At 39.8% G+C, this 15,310-nt stretch overlaps 1 pseudogene; it reads right to left on the bottom strand.

The window, feature by feature from the left end:
* Positions 1 to 3,035: 3,035 nt before the first annotated feature.
* The window catches only part of LOC149172363 (uncharacterized), a 539,710-nt pseudogene continuing 527,435 nt past the window's right edge, over positions 3,036 to 15,310 (bottom strand).

The raw sequence follows: 15,310 nt of genomic DNA, 5'->3' as shown, positions 1-15,310 counted from the left end.
TGAAGTGCAATCATTTCGTCAATTTTTGACACCATAAAAATGATCTGCACTTTGCTTCATAGTTCCATGGTTAAGAGGGATCCATGTTGAGGGAAGCTTTGTCTAGAAAGATGTCTTCCTTTGTAAGCTTTGTCTAGAAAGATGTCTTCCTTTATCAAGACAGCATTCCAAGATAAATCAGCTCTCAAGGTTACAAGTAAGGTGGGCACCTTTAATAAGTGTTAAAAAACTCCAGCTAAAGAGATTTGTCCCAAAAAGGGTGGATCTTCATAACCATAAATAAGGTTCCCTATCAAATTACTAAAAGAAATCTAGACCTCAATAAACCGAGAAGAGTTTGCTTGACTGTAGTGCTTATTCCTATTGTGAGATCATTTCAGGACTGGATTAGATCAGCCTAAAGCTGCAACGCCTTTGCTTCCAAATATGAGGATAAAATTCTGTTTTCTAATCAAGAATTTATCATAGCTGAAAGACTGCTTATAGTTGTTCACCAGACATGATCCTCTGCAGGATTAATTCAAGGCTGCACCCTTCATAAAGATGAAACCAATCTCAATCTGGAAGGAAAGGCCTGTCAGATCTGCTACAAATAGTCCTCCAGATCTGATACTGTCATCAATTTGCTGTTTAGAAGTATCTCAGACTGATCCATCAATGACTTCATAAGTGCTGGCACAGGTGTTCTTTTAAAACAGATAGGCCTGAGCACTTGAACAAATCTAGAAAACTCTTGTTTCTTCCTCGGCCATTAGCGCACTAATTCTTGGTAGAAGCAACACATATATGTATGTGTGTTTGTGTTTCTTCTTTATAACAATAAATTGATTAGTCAACCCCAGTATTTATTATGTACAAATCAGCTCCAGTCTGTTCATTTGAATGTTGTTATCAATTTACTGTCCAGACGTATATCTCAGACTGATCCATTAGTGTATTCATCAGTTCTGCTATAGGTGCTCTTTTAAAACAGATAGGCCTCGGCAGTAGAACAAATCTCGAAAATCCTTGTTTCTTCCTCAGTCATTAGCACACTACTTCATGGTAGACAAGGGGCATATGTATGTGTGTGTGAGTGTTTCTTCCTTGCAAAGATAAATTGATAAAAAAGCCCCAGTATTTATTATGTACAAGTCGACCCTCTTTTCAAGTCTGTCAAGATTGGCAAATAGATAAAAGAGCATCCCTGCTCTCCATTCTTAGAACATGGATTAAGTCTACTTTCATAAAAGGCATCACCCCATCAAAAGTTCATATATGCAGGAAACTAATCCACAAGAATTATCCTGCACAAATTAAACCAGCATATCTCTGTGACTTTTATGATGATGTACCAAGTGACATACAAGATGTGTCGTGTTTGACACATTCTTTGTTCATAATTTTGTTCAGATCAGAAAACCTTTACTCACATGTTACTAACTTTGTACCAGGATCGTAAAAGTCCAACGATCTACAGCAGCTTCATGAGAATTTAGACCATGATAGTTATTCAATGGCAAAATGAATTAAGCACCCCCTGAAATCTTTTGCCTAAGCAGCATCAATAGATATTTAAAATGGTATGTGCTCCCTCATCATGATGCTCAAATTTCTGGTCTGGTTACAAATATATCGGAACAAGTATTTATTGCTGGCTGCTTTGATGCAACACTGTAACTTGCTGCTTCTCTCATCATGATAACAGCGGCTTCCCTGATGGCTGTGTCATTCTCTCTGAATACTTTCTTCTTTGTTCATCTGGTTTTTTTAAATCAAAAGCTAAAATTCCATTCCAGATTCACTATCTTCAACCCGCAGGTAGAATACTTGCACACTCGAAAGACATTTTAAGATAATCACAGGATTCATATGAACATTTGGAAATATCTAGCAGAACGTTTGAAGGCAGGAATCTTAGCATTTCCACAAACCATGACTAGTCCTGTATTAGTGCCTGTAGAAGAAGATGGTTGCTAAGGCTTCGACATTTGATTGTTTCCCTATCTCATAAATATGCCAGTGTAATCTGGTATAGAATCAGTGGCCTTTAGATCCTTATTATATTATTTTGTTTCACAACATTCTTCTACAAACAATACCACAAACAGTGCTGGAAAGTTCATCCCAGCGGATCAAAGATAAAGATGTCTTCAAGCTCCCTTTAAAACAGATTCCAGATTAGGAGCCTGTTTATCGTGTAATACAGCTAATGGTCCTCACAACCTTTGAAGTGTGAATGTAATGCAATAAGTATGCCTTCCTACCATGATATCAGGATGACTCGTGAAGTGCAACCATCCTCCTCAGATAAATTGGTCCATCCAAAAAGAGGTGCACATATTTGAGAAAAGGAGCATCAATAACACCATATCATAGCACCAAGGATGCATGTCACTAATAATCATCAAATATGAAGAAATCAATATCAACGAAGCAATTGAACAACCTAACATCTCAAGAAAAATAAAATAAAATGTACCACCAATGAAGAGATCATACACGTGTGATGAAAATTACACTTGTTAATGCTCATACAATATGACGGCTAACACATCCCTTTATTGCATCTCAGCGACTGTTAATAAATAATAGTTCAATAATCAATTGTGGGAAGTTATTTATTGATGTTGAGAAAAGAAACAATTTGTGACACATTTTATTACCCAAAAAAGGTCATTTACTTCCTTGCAATGTACTCTAGAGTCTAAAGACAATCTTTGAAAATGCTACTCTACCAGTGTTGATAGAGCACTATGTTACAATTTTGAACCACCATCTGGGCCAGCAGTATGACATAAGAACTAGACATCAAATTTGTTATGCACACAACGTTCACTCAGAAATCCTTCCTGCAATCATCGCCCTTTAATTACAAGATGGTGTCATCATTGTCTTAGACAAAAGCAGCTACAATTACGAATGTATTATAGTATTGGTTGGTATATAGACTAGAAGGGAAAGATACTCACATCCCTTCCATTCAAAATGCCCTTTGAAGTTTGAAGTGCATTGAATTCAATGCCTTCAAATCCTCTCTAGTGCTACGAAAACAAAATTGACATATAGAAAACACTTTTTACATATTAAAATACAATATGGTGTCAATGCATCAGCTAGAATACAAAGAATAAGAAGACAAAATCAGTCTCTCACAGAGTAAACCTTAGAAACTGTACAACGAGGTACACGACTGCAAGAAACAGACCGACCTGATAAACATCTCTTTGAAAACTATTATCAACCTGGAAGAACTGCACATACCATAAATGAAGTTTCATAATTACAGAGCAAAGAGAAAGAACAGAGAATGAATGAATACTTCAGTGTATTATATTAGAGATATTTTTGGTGGGTGAACTAACCGCATAGTCTGGAAATCAACCAAGACATACAATTAAGATAAGAATCTCAAATTTACCTTTGTTGGGTCACCAGACGTGTCTGAAAAGATGTCTGGGCGTTCCTCTTCTTTACCAAATCGATTTTTCGTACCGTTTACCAGTTCAGCCACATCTTTACCAGGTTCTACTGTGACATACAACCATTGAGATGCCCAGAAATAAGCCTGTTCCAGGCCAGATGATGCAGAGAGATCCCAATCTTCTTGATGTTTTAACACTTGACCACTTATCTGGTTCAATGTAAATGTTGAGTTGATATAAATAATCACATCTCCAGAAACTAGTGCAGAAATTTTAGGCCTTCCTCTGATAGTCCACTTTATATTTAAAACACTTGTTGATTGCAATGACATTTCCTGTACTGTCTGAGACAAAGTATAGAATGTTAGGTTCTGTACTGTAAAACATGAAAGACAAGGTATGCACTTCTCTTTAGCCTAAACAGATACAAATGCTTATTTAGTGTGCCCATCTCATGTTGATGGTTTCAACTTAAAACATCAATTAGAGCAACAGAAAAGACAGATTTTACTATTTATCTCAAGCTAACAAAGGAAGACTTTATCCAGCAAAAGTTTTCCTTGAGTGGATTATATATATATATATATATATAAAGCAAAGTTTTCCTTGAGTGAATTAAAAATTTTAAAAATTGTATATATGTAAGTTGCACAAAGTGCCAAAACATTTCAGAGTTTCCGAAATGGGTACATTTAGGAACGCCACTGTAATATCCCCAATTTTGATTTTCAGCATTAGAAATGAGTTTTGGGAGGACGAAATTCCAGCATTGGGACTTAGGAGGAAAAGGGAAAAATTGTGGCTCTAGTTGAATATGGGGACCATGAGAAGGAGAATTTGACCCAAGGAGGGAACTTGCACTCTTGGAGGAGAGAGGAAAGAGAAGAAAGTGTGAATTAGGAGAGAGAGAGAGTGGGGACCACAAGGAGAGAAGGGACCAACAAATTATAAATAGAGCTTGGGGGTCTCACTTTTGGGCATATTTGATCATTTGACAATCTAACAATTGTTCTTTTGCACTTCTTAGCCAAGACAACCGTGTTGTTTAGCACAAGGAATTTCCAAGTGGGAATTCCACCCTCATTTCGGAGAACTTCGAGTGTCTCCCTAGTGAGGAAATTTGGGGAGCTCAATTCAGAGTTTCCTTTGGGCATCATTGCAGGAGTTACTTAGCAGTATGCATTTCTTGGGTGCAGAGGTATCTCTGTGGAGCACATTGTGGGAGAAAGCGTGGATTAGAGGCTCCGGGTTTTTGCAGGAAATTCTCTTATAGTTAGACTAGAGTTTGGACAAGGATTTTCGGGTTGGATTGGAGGCTATCACTTGGGTCGAATTTCCTACCTCTTGACAGGGATGCAGAAGCTAATTTGTGGTGCTTGGAGGAGGAGATTCACAGAGAATTTCCCTTTGGGAATTTATAGGAAATTTCCTTGGGGAAGGACGAAATTATGGAGTAATTTTCAGGGCTAGAGGTACTTGCTTCAGTGTGGGACGAATTTGCCTTCCTAGGGCCTACGCAGTCATTTTTTGGGCTCAGCTTGCAGCAATAAAATTACTTAGAGTTAGCGGGATTTGAAGGTTGGACTCTCACTTCTCTTCCAGTAAAATATTGTAGGAATTTCCAACTCAGTGGAGGAGTTTTGGAGCAGGGATTTAGCAGATATTTTTGAATTGGGTGTTGGGCTAGCAGTTGGAGGAGAACGCACCAATTTTGGGTAATTTTGGGTCGGTTGATTCAAGCCAAACCCTTTCTGGGTTTTTGTGGGTTTGGTGAGAGGAGCCCGGGATTAATTTTTGCAAAAAATTTTGAGCAGATTTGAGGGGTCAAATAGGGGTCCCAACTCAGCCAGCAGCTAGAGGAGCTAGGGGGAATTTGGGTCGAAAATCTGAGGTTAACATTTGGCCAATTCCTTCGTGGGTTATTCTGGGTATTTGGTGGAGAGATCGGGGTTAATTTCCTGGAATTTTCTGAGCACCGGAGGAGGCCCTAGCAACAGTTCTTCACACCGAGCAACATATTTCTGGGTAGTTTCAGCGCAGAGCCAGAAGAGAGCATCAACACATTGGAGAGGGATTTCTTCTTGTTCATTTGAGCTTAGCTCACTTGCCTTGAGCAAGCCCAGGTGCACTCTTTCCAGGACCTCATTGCACCCTCTTCTTATTGTAATGTGTAATGTCCTAAATGAAGAAAATTTGGAACAAACCCTTCACATAAAATTATCATTCACTTAACAGAGGATTGCTATGTAAAACCCAAACACTGGAAATTTGACTGAAACAATAAACCTATAATTTGCATGAAAATCTCATTAAAATATCACAACATGAGGAACAATGAGAAATGCAACAACAATAACAAAATCCAACTTTATTATATGGAAATATATGCCAATACAATAGTTGGGAACAACTCTCCAAGATATGTGATAATGTTGATGTCAGCCTCCAAACTAAAATGGGAAATCAATCACTACACCTGTAGTTTCTGAATGAATCCACCAAGGGGAGATGGGTTCTCGCCCAATCTCTCTAAATCACCCGATGGTTTCTGTCCTGGGGCTACCAATGGAGTAGAGAACCGGGTTCTCAACTTCTCATACAAGAAACAATATCAAAAATCCAAGATGTCTCCAAATGACCTCCTCCCTTTTTATAGATCTAATAGATAGATCTCCAAGCCTCTAGAAGCATCTTATTTTATTATTTTATTATTATTCTAGAAACTCCTCCATTGACTTTATCTTAAGTGACATTTTTATTTGATTTTATTTCACTGAAGTCACCTTTGGCCCATTTTCTCCAATTTAATTATTTTTCCTTAATTAAATGGCTAATTCAAGTCATTTTTAACTAAGGAAAATGGTAAATCGCCCACCATACTCTCTTCGGTCATTGGAAGCCACTTCTTAGCATCCCATCCTATAGATCTTCTCGTTCTGGTTCCAATGAACTATTACACTGAGGTGTTCCATCAAGTAATCTCCCTGGAATGCCACCTTGAGCATAATTAATTAAGTTAAACTCCATACTAATGCTAATTTTTTAAAGTTGTCGGAATGCGACGGAACGAAAGGCAAACTGTGTGGATGATGAAATATTGTTAATTTTAGATAACAATGGTATGTTCTATGCTTAAGACAATTTACTTCAATGTTCCTTTAGTAGCCCAATGACAAATTCCAATTATATCCAGTAGCAATCACATTAACTTATAAACATTGACAGTAAATGCAGATATAACATAAAATCATATGCATAAGACAAGCCAAGACAAGAGGACACAAGATGTGGTGCATGCTAGGGACAAACCCCAATGTGGGGAAACCCTTTGATCAAATCTTCTTATTATTCTTCAATAGTTCAACACAGAGAGAGAGAGAGTACAAATATAAGCCCAAAACAGATTTGCTAAATCAACAGTCAAATCAGCCCTAACCAAAAAGTCAACAGTGGTCAAAGCTGCCCCAAAATATCCTCCAAATAGCAGTCCAATTTGTTCTTCCAAGAGAGTCAAAGTCAGCTCAAAATCTTTAGTCAAACTCAGTCAAAGGAGAGAGAAATCCTGCTGTAATTTTCTGTAGTCAAACCTAAAGTCAACGTAGGTCAAACCACTCCAAATGCCTTGATTTTTGTGCCAATAAATGTGACCTAGGAAAAGAGAAATTTTGGCCCAAAAATTGAGGTCAATGCTAGTCAAACTCCTCTTGGTCAACGCTCTGCAATTTTGACCTGTTCTGCCTAGAAGAAACTCTTTCTCCTGCCACACATGCAAAGAAGATAAAGAGTTGCCCAACCACATGTGTGAAGTAGAAGAGAGAAGCCTCCAAAGTTGTGTGAGCTAGTCAAGAGAGAGAAGGTGTGATGAGATGATGATGTCCAAATGAGGAAAAGGTCTCTCTTATTTATACACAACATTGAATGTGAACAGACACCTCGGTTGGGCTTCATGAGCCTACATTTGACTGGAGCCAACCTTGACAATTTGTCCATAGGAGAAATAAATTCATAATTCCATTTCTACATGCTAGAATGGGATAATCTCTATATCAAAATTGTACCTCTCCGAAAGAGGAATCCAATGCAATAATCATTTCCAACATATGAGTTGTCCTAAGGTGGAATTTGACCCTATTGCCAATTTTAACACTCCCTCTCAACTAGGGAGAATTGCACCTGCCAATCCATCATCATGCCAACTTGTCATCATGTACCATCCTGTCATCATTGCTCTGCTCTGCTCTAGTGAACCATGAAGTAATAATGAAGAAATGATCGAGAGTGCATCATAACACTCTCCACTGACTAAAGTCAGTCCTTGATCCTAGATCAAGTTGTTGAACACCATGCATCCTAGTCATAGGAGGTACGGTAATACATGATGTGTCCATTGGTAGTGCTATGGTCCCTGACCAGCTTTTTCCAACTCATTGGCCAGATGAGAGGTACTTCCTATGAGTCCCAGACTCCATGGGTAGGATGTGTGTCGAGGCATTCGCAGGAGAAGGTGAACCACTCATCTTGCTCATATGCCATAGGAGAAGGTGAACCACTCATCCTATGCATATGTCAACTGTAGGGAAGGACTCACCCTAGATGCATGTGTTTGGGTAGGGGAAGGTGAACCACTCACCCTACATACATGTCAACCATAATGGGGTATCATAGGGGAAGGTGAGCCACTCACCCTGTATCCAACACACCACTAGGGGAAGGTGAACCACTCACCATATGGTCACTCATAGCTAGCTCCAAGAAGTACCTCATGCCCCAAGGAGCTTCTAGAGCTCTATGTCCAACTTATACGGGACCCTTGTAAGAGAGAAGTTCCACGACTCCAAGTCTCTCTCAGAAGGTTAAGAATCTGACCCTCCTGAGAGGCTTCGTGAGAATGTCAGCAACCTACTCATCCATCTTGATGTGTTGGAGCCTAACTGCTCCTCATTGTACCATATCCCGGATAAAGTGGTACCTTACATCAATGTGCTTGGAGCAATCGTGGAACACGGGATTCTCTGATAAACGAATCCCACTCTGGTTGTCGCAGAAGATCATAGTCATACCTAGCACATGCTCTAATAGCTCATTGAAGAGATTCCTCAACCAGACTGCTTCACAACAGGCCATACTCACAACAATGTCTTCATCCTCGATTGTGCTTAGTGCAACCGATTTTTGCTTCTTGCTCATCCTGGATATAGAAGTAGGCACCAAAGAGAAGAAGCACCCAAACATGCTCTTACGATCCACCACACTTCCAGCCCAGTCAGCATCTGAATATCCATGTAGCCTCAAATTCCTGACAGTGTATCTCAGACCATAGTGGATAGTGCCCCAGAGATATCTCAAGAGATTCTTGGTAGCAATCTAATGAATGTGATGAGACTCAACCATATATTGACTCAATGTATTCACAGCGAAGCATATGTTAGGACGAGAGTTGACCAAGAACATCAGTGCCCCCATAAGTTGATGATACTCGGTAGGGTTCGCCAATTCAGGCCCAACAACACTTCCACATAACTTCTTAAAGTTGAGTTCCATCGGAGTAGTCACGGACTTGCAGTCCACCATCCCACATCTCTCAAATAGCTTCACAATATATTTTCCTTGAGAAGGGAATCTCACCTAGCTTTTGCCAGACCTCCAACCTTAGGAAATAATGCATCAGTCCTAGGTCCTTCATCTCGAACTCAGAAGCCAACTCCCTCTTGCTTTGATGAATGAGAGGGTCATCACCTATGAGAAAGAGATCATCCACATAAAGGACCAGAATGAGGGGTCTATCCTTTTCAACCTTGAAGTATAGGTTCGGGTCAACATCACTTCTTGTAAATCCCAGCTTCATAAGATAGTTATCGATCCTCTCATACCAAACCCTAGGGGCTTGCTTCAACCCATAAAGGGATTTCTTCAACCTGCATACATGTGTCTCACGATCTTGAACCTCGAACCCCTTGAGTTGTTCCACATATACTTCCTCCTTAAGTAAACCATGCAAGAAGGCAGTTTTGACATCCATCTGATGAAGGTTCCATCCTTGCGAGGCAGCAAGGGCTATGATCGAACAGATGGTGGTATATCGGGAAATTGGTGCAAATATCTCATCATAGTCTATTCCTTCCTTTTGAGAGAAGCCTCGAGCTACAAATCTGGCCTTGAATTTCTCAGCACTCCCATCAACTCCATGTTTGATCTGTAGAGCCATTTCGAAGTGACCATAAGGTTATCTTGGTTCTAGGAACCACATCCCAGACATCATTCTTCATGATCAATTCACACTCTTCGTTCATTGCATCCTTCCAACACATGTTACTTCACGACTTCTTCGAATATACAAGGCTCAGATCGTACAATGGTAATCCTGGCAGGTAAGTACCCTTGGTACCTATTCGGCTTCATGCTTTCAAAAAATTTCCCCCTCAGTGCAATGTGTTTCTTGACATTCTCAAGAGTATCATTGATCCACAAAGGCCTCTTTCTTGTAGTAGAGGGATCACAAGGAGGTGGATAAATGGGATCCATCGGTCCTTCAACATCAGGCATCAGTACATCAGACAGAGATTCATCCTATTTTTCTGCATCTGCATCATCATTATCATTGGCCTTATTACGAATAGGAAGATCTCGAATCTTTCTAAGTGTCTAATCTTCATCGAAAGTGACATCAAGACTTAATTCCACTTCCCTTTGACTAGGCACATAGATTCTATATGCCTTTGAAGTTTCATTGTAGCCCACGAATGTTCCGTTCTTCCCAGATGCATCTAGTTTGTTTATTTTCTCTTTCGGAAAATGAAAGTATATGGGACATCCAAAAATTCTAAAATGAGAAACGTCAGTTTTCTTACCAGTGAATACTTCTCCAGTTGTCTTGAAGTCCAAAGCTTGATGTGGGCATCGATTTTGGACATACACAGTGGTGTTGGTAGCTTCTCCCCATAAGAACTTTGGAAGACCTTGATCATGAAGCATAGCTCGAGTGGCTTTGATGATAGTATGATTCTTCCTTTCAGCAACACCATTTTGTTCAGAAGTATATGCAGTGGTAGTCTCCCTCTTAATGCCAACTTCTCTACATTAGTCTTTAAATTCATTAGAATCATATTCAGTCCCATTATCGTTCCTCAGAACTTTGATATTCTTCCCTGTTTGATTCTCGACGAAGGATTTGAAGGAGAGGAACCATTTGAATTCTTTGTTCTTTTTCTTTAAGAAATAGATCCATGTCTTGTGAGCGAAGTCATCCACAAAAATAGCATAATACAAATATCCACCCAAAGATGTAATGGGCATCATACCTGATAGATCATAATGGACCAATTGAGGAATATCAATGGTTAGAGTCTCACTTGAGGGGAATAGTCCCCTTGTATGTTTTCTAGCTTCACATCCCTAACAAACACCTTCATGACTCAAGTTGAATTTGGGCATCCTTGTGACCATCTTCCTTGAATTGGATAAGGCTTTAAAATGAAGGTGAGCAAATCTTTGGTGCCATAGTTCAGATTGAAGAGAGGTGTCACAAATCATAGTTCCCAACGGAATTCCTCCAACTTGATAGAGACCTTCAACCCTAAATCCTAGAGTGAATACATCTCTTGGATTCCTTTGCCAAAGACAAACTTTCCCATCAACGAATGACACCTTAAAACCTTTATCTTCCATCGCAAAAATAGAAACCAAGTTCTTTTCAAGTCAGGTACATATAACACTTCTTGTAGGTGAAGGGTTTGACCTTGATTTAAGTGAAGAGTAATGGTCCCAATTCCTTTCACAGGATAGGTGGCATTATCCCCAAGTATGATCTCCATATTTGTCTTCTTCTCAACCAAGTTTGAGAGAGCTTCTTTATACCTAGTGAAGTGCCTTGAGGCACCACTATCAATCAACCAATGGTCCAATGTATCTGGAGGAGAGGCGGTGGAGAGGGCAGAAATAAGATAAAATTCATTTTGCTTTGCAACATTAACTTCATCATACCTGGAGTTTCTCAACTTCTTGGGAGGACGATCACCTCCATTTCGAGCAGTAGGTGAATTCCTCTTGCCTTTGTTATTGAACCCGTTGTTCCTTCAATTGCCATTGCCCTTGAAGTTGTTGTTATTATTGTTTTCATCATCTCGTCGAGTATCCTTCTTGTGAGGACACTCTCTAGCGAAGTGGCCAAACCTGTTACAATTGAAACCCCTTCCCTTTCATCCTTCTTTGAATCCTTGCTTGGACCCTTGTCCTTGATTCCTTGGACCAGCATTGTTCCTTCTTCTAGAATGAGTGGAGAACACAGTAGGATTGTTTCCATTTGAGGGCTTTTCTCATTCCATCATTCTTATTTCTTCTTGAGTGCATCTGGCCAATAGTTCCACATATCCTAGTATCATGTCATTGTTAAGAATGGTAGTGTTGAACACATCCCAATCTCTTGTAAGGCCCCCAAGCGCAATAAGAGAGATTTCCCTGTCACCAATGAGTTCTCCAATAGATAAGAGATCATTCTTGATCTCGGTGATCCTCATGAGGTAGGATTGGATAGATTCTCCTCTATCCATATTGATGTCTTTCAACTTGTTCTTGAGAAAAAGAATTTGATATGAATTGTTCACTTTGAACATCCCAACCAGTCTTTCATACATCTCCTTAGATGTTTCCAAATCAGAAATATATGCAACCAAAGGCTTGTGAATAGAATAAAAAATAATCTTTTTAGCTTTTGTCTCAACTTTATTGTTCTTTGTTTGAACATCAACATATGCATTTGAAGGAGGATCAGTTATTCTTCCCTTGAGATAGTCCATGGCATCATTCTCTTCCTGAGTCAAATCCAAAATAGTCTTCCATGCATATAGTCGGATTTGTCCTCGATCTTGTCCTCGGATTTGAAGAAAGATGTAGTCGTCATTAGGACTAGTTCCAAGTCCTTGTCCAACAACGTCCTTTAGTGATTGATTTGCTTCACTCTTGCTTGGGATTTGTCTTTCACCTCACCTCTGATACCATGTTAATTTCAGATAACAATCGTATGTTCTATTCTTAAGACAATTAACTTCAATGTTCCTTTAGCAACCCAATGAAAAATTCCAATTATATCCAGTAGCAATCACATTAACTTATAAACATTGATAGTAAATGCAGATAGAACATAAAATCATATTCATAAGACAAGAGGACACAAGATGTGGCACATCCCAAGGACAAGCCCCAATGTGGGGAAACCCTTTGATCAAATCTTCTTATTATTCTTCAATAGTTCAGTAGAGAGAGAGTACAAATATAAACCCAAAACAGACTTGCTAAATCAATAGTGAAATCAGCCCTAACCAGAAAGTCAATGGTGGTCAAAGCTGCCCTAAAACATCCTCCAAACAGAAGTCTAATTTAGCCTTCCAAGAGAGTCAAAGTCAACTCAAAATCTTCGGTCAAACCCAGTCAAAGGAGAGAGAAATTCTGCTGTAATTTTCTGTAGTCAAACCTAAAGTCAATGCTGGTCAAACCACTCCAAATGCCTCAATTTCCATGCCAATAAATGCGACCTAGGAAAAGAAAAATTCCTGCCAAAAAAATGAGGTCAACATTGGTCAAAATCCCCTTGCTCAACACTCGTCAATGCTCTGCAATTTCGACATGTTCTGCCCAGAATAAACTCAACCTCCTGCCACACGTGCAAAGAAGATAAAGAGATGCCCAACCACATGTGCAAAGTAGAAGAGAGAAGCCTCCAAAGTTGTGTGACCCAATCAAGAGAGAGAAGAAGATGTGATGAGATGGTGATGTCCAAATGAGGAAAAGGTCTCTCTTATTTATACACAACGTTGAGGGTGAAAAGACACATTTGTTGGGCTTCATGAGCCTACATTTGACTAGAGTCGACCTTGACAATTTTTCCATAGGAGAAATCAATTCATAATTCCATTTCTACTTGTCAAAATGGGATGATCTTTATATCAAAATTGTACCTCTCCGGAAGAGGAATCCAATGCAATAATCATCTTCATAATATGAGTTGTCTTAAGGTGGAATTTGGCCCTAGTTTCCAATTTTAACAAATATACCAAGTAGATGCCATCATATCCCATAAAAACTTCTCAAAGCTCCATTGGAACCCCTGATGACATAAACCTGCTCTGCTGACCTGGCCATCCCCTGCCCTGGAAATCCACCATAGTTGTACTATGGAGGAAAATAAAAATGGGGACATTACAAATCTTCCCACCCTAAGATTTCTTCTCCTCAAGCAATCCACACCTGTCCAGTGTGGAGGTGCTTACAAACTGATGCCAGGATCCCATATGAACCACTGGTCCACATCATGCCTCCAAGTGTTGGGTTGTGTTATATTCTTTCCATGACTAGCCCACGTAGTTAACCAAGGGGTTTGAGGGGTGGAAGAGCCCCGCCTTCGTTGTGCTAATTGCGTAATGGGGGGTCACAGGAGGTTTGAGGGGTGCAGGTAACCCCACTTTATGGGGTCCAGGGTAGCGCCCTGGAAAGTTTTGGTTTTCGAACCTATGTTAGGTTGGGCAGACCCACTTATAGTTTTGTGCATGATTTTCGCACATGTTTTTTGGACGTAATGGTTTTCGGTCCATGGTATTAGATGCGATGGTTTTTGGTCCTTGGTATTGGATGCTTCAGCATGTATAAATATGTATTATAACATTGAAAGGAACATAATGAAAAATCAAGCTGGTATTCTTAGTTTTCGGATCCATGGGAAAATCTCTGTGTATATGTGTTTTATGTGTTATGCTCTCACATTGTTTATTTTCTGTGTTTTAGAATTCTTATGCAGGTAATTTTTGTATGGGGTTAAAACCTACATTTGGTATCAGAGCTGTTTTGGCTTCAAGGGGACGCCTTTGTTGCTGAGGGGTTTCGCTCAGGCCTGTGGTAGACCCTGTTCAGTGGGAGATTTGCGAGATCGATTCTGGTGGTGAAAGAAGATCGCGAGCAGTGGAAAGATAGAGATCGAGAAATTTAATGGTCAGATTTTTGAGTTGTGGAAGCTCAAGATGGAGGATCTGTTGGTGGGTAAAGATCAGTGGATCATGGTAGATCCAGGTACTAAACCAACAGGAGTGTCCGATGAAGAATGGAAGAAGTTGGATCGAAAGGCAAAGAGCACAATATGATTGTGTGTCTGAGATTCAGTATTGCTGAATGTATCAGGGGAAGCTACGATGAAGGCTTTGTGGGACAAGTTAGGGACTTTGTACCAATTTAATTCTCTGGTGAATAAATTGTTCCTATGGAAAAAGCTGTATAACCTGAGGATGAAAGATGGAGACTCGGTGACGAAGAATCTGAACGCATTTAATACTGTGGCAAGTCAGTTAGCATCTGTTGATATTAAAATTTCAGATGAAGATAAGTGCATCAGTTTGTTGTGTTCTCTACCAGATTCGTGGGATAGTCTAGTTATTGCAATAGGTAGCAATGCAACTGCCTTGCAGTTTGATGAAATAGTCTCATCCTTGCTGACGGAGGAGATGATACGGAAAATATGGAGAGCCAGAATGGTGATGCCTTGTCTGTACGAGGACAATCCCAGAATAGAAACAAAATAAGTCATCGAGTGGGAGATCTAAATCTAGAGGGAGATTTAAATATCTAGGAAAACCTGTAAAGGTGGTGTGGTGGAAATGTGGAAAGGAAGGGCACTACAAAAGGGACTAGAAATATAAAGCTCCTGATAAAGGAAAGGGATTTGATGATGCTCCTTCTATAGAGGCGAAAACCACCTCAGATGAAGGTGGGGATGTGTACTTGGCTTCTTCACGTACACATGTAGATCATGAGGCATGGTTGATTGACTCAGGTGCATCCTTTCACTTCACTCCCCATAGAGAGTGGTTCTGGGAGTATGAGAAATATGATGGTGGTGATGTCTTCTTAGGAGATGATAGGAAGGC

Source organism: Pinus tabuliformis, chromosome 4_2 (genome assembly GCF_031772625.1).
Source record: "Pinus tabuliformis cultivar Carrire ecotype Pingquan chromosome 4_2, CPIR1, whole genome shotgun sequence".
Lineage (NCBI taxonomy): Eukaryota > Viridiplantae > Streptophyta > Pinopsida > Pinales > Pinaceae > Pinus > Pinus tabuliformis.
This window is presented reverse-complemented; position numbering and strand designations above follow the sequence as displayed.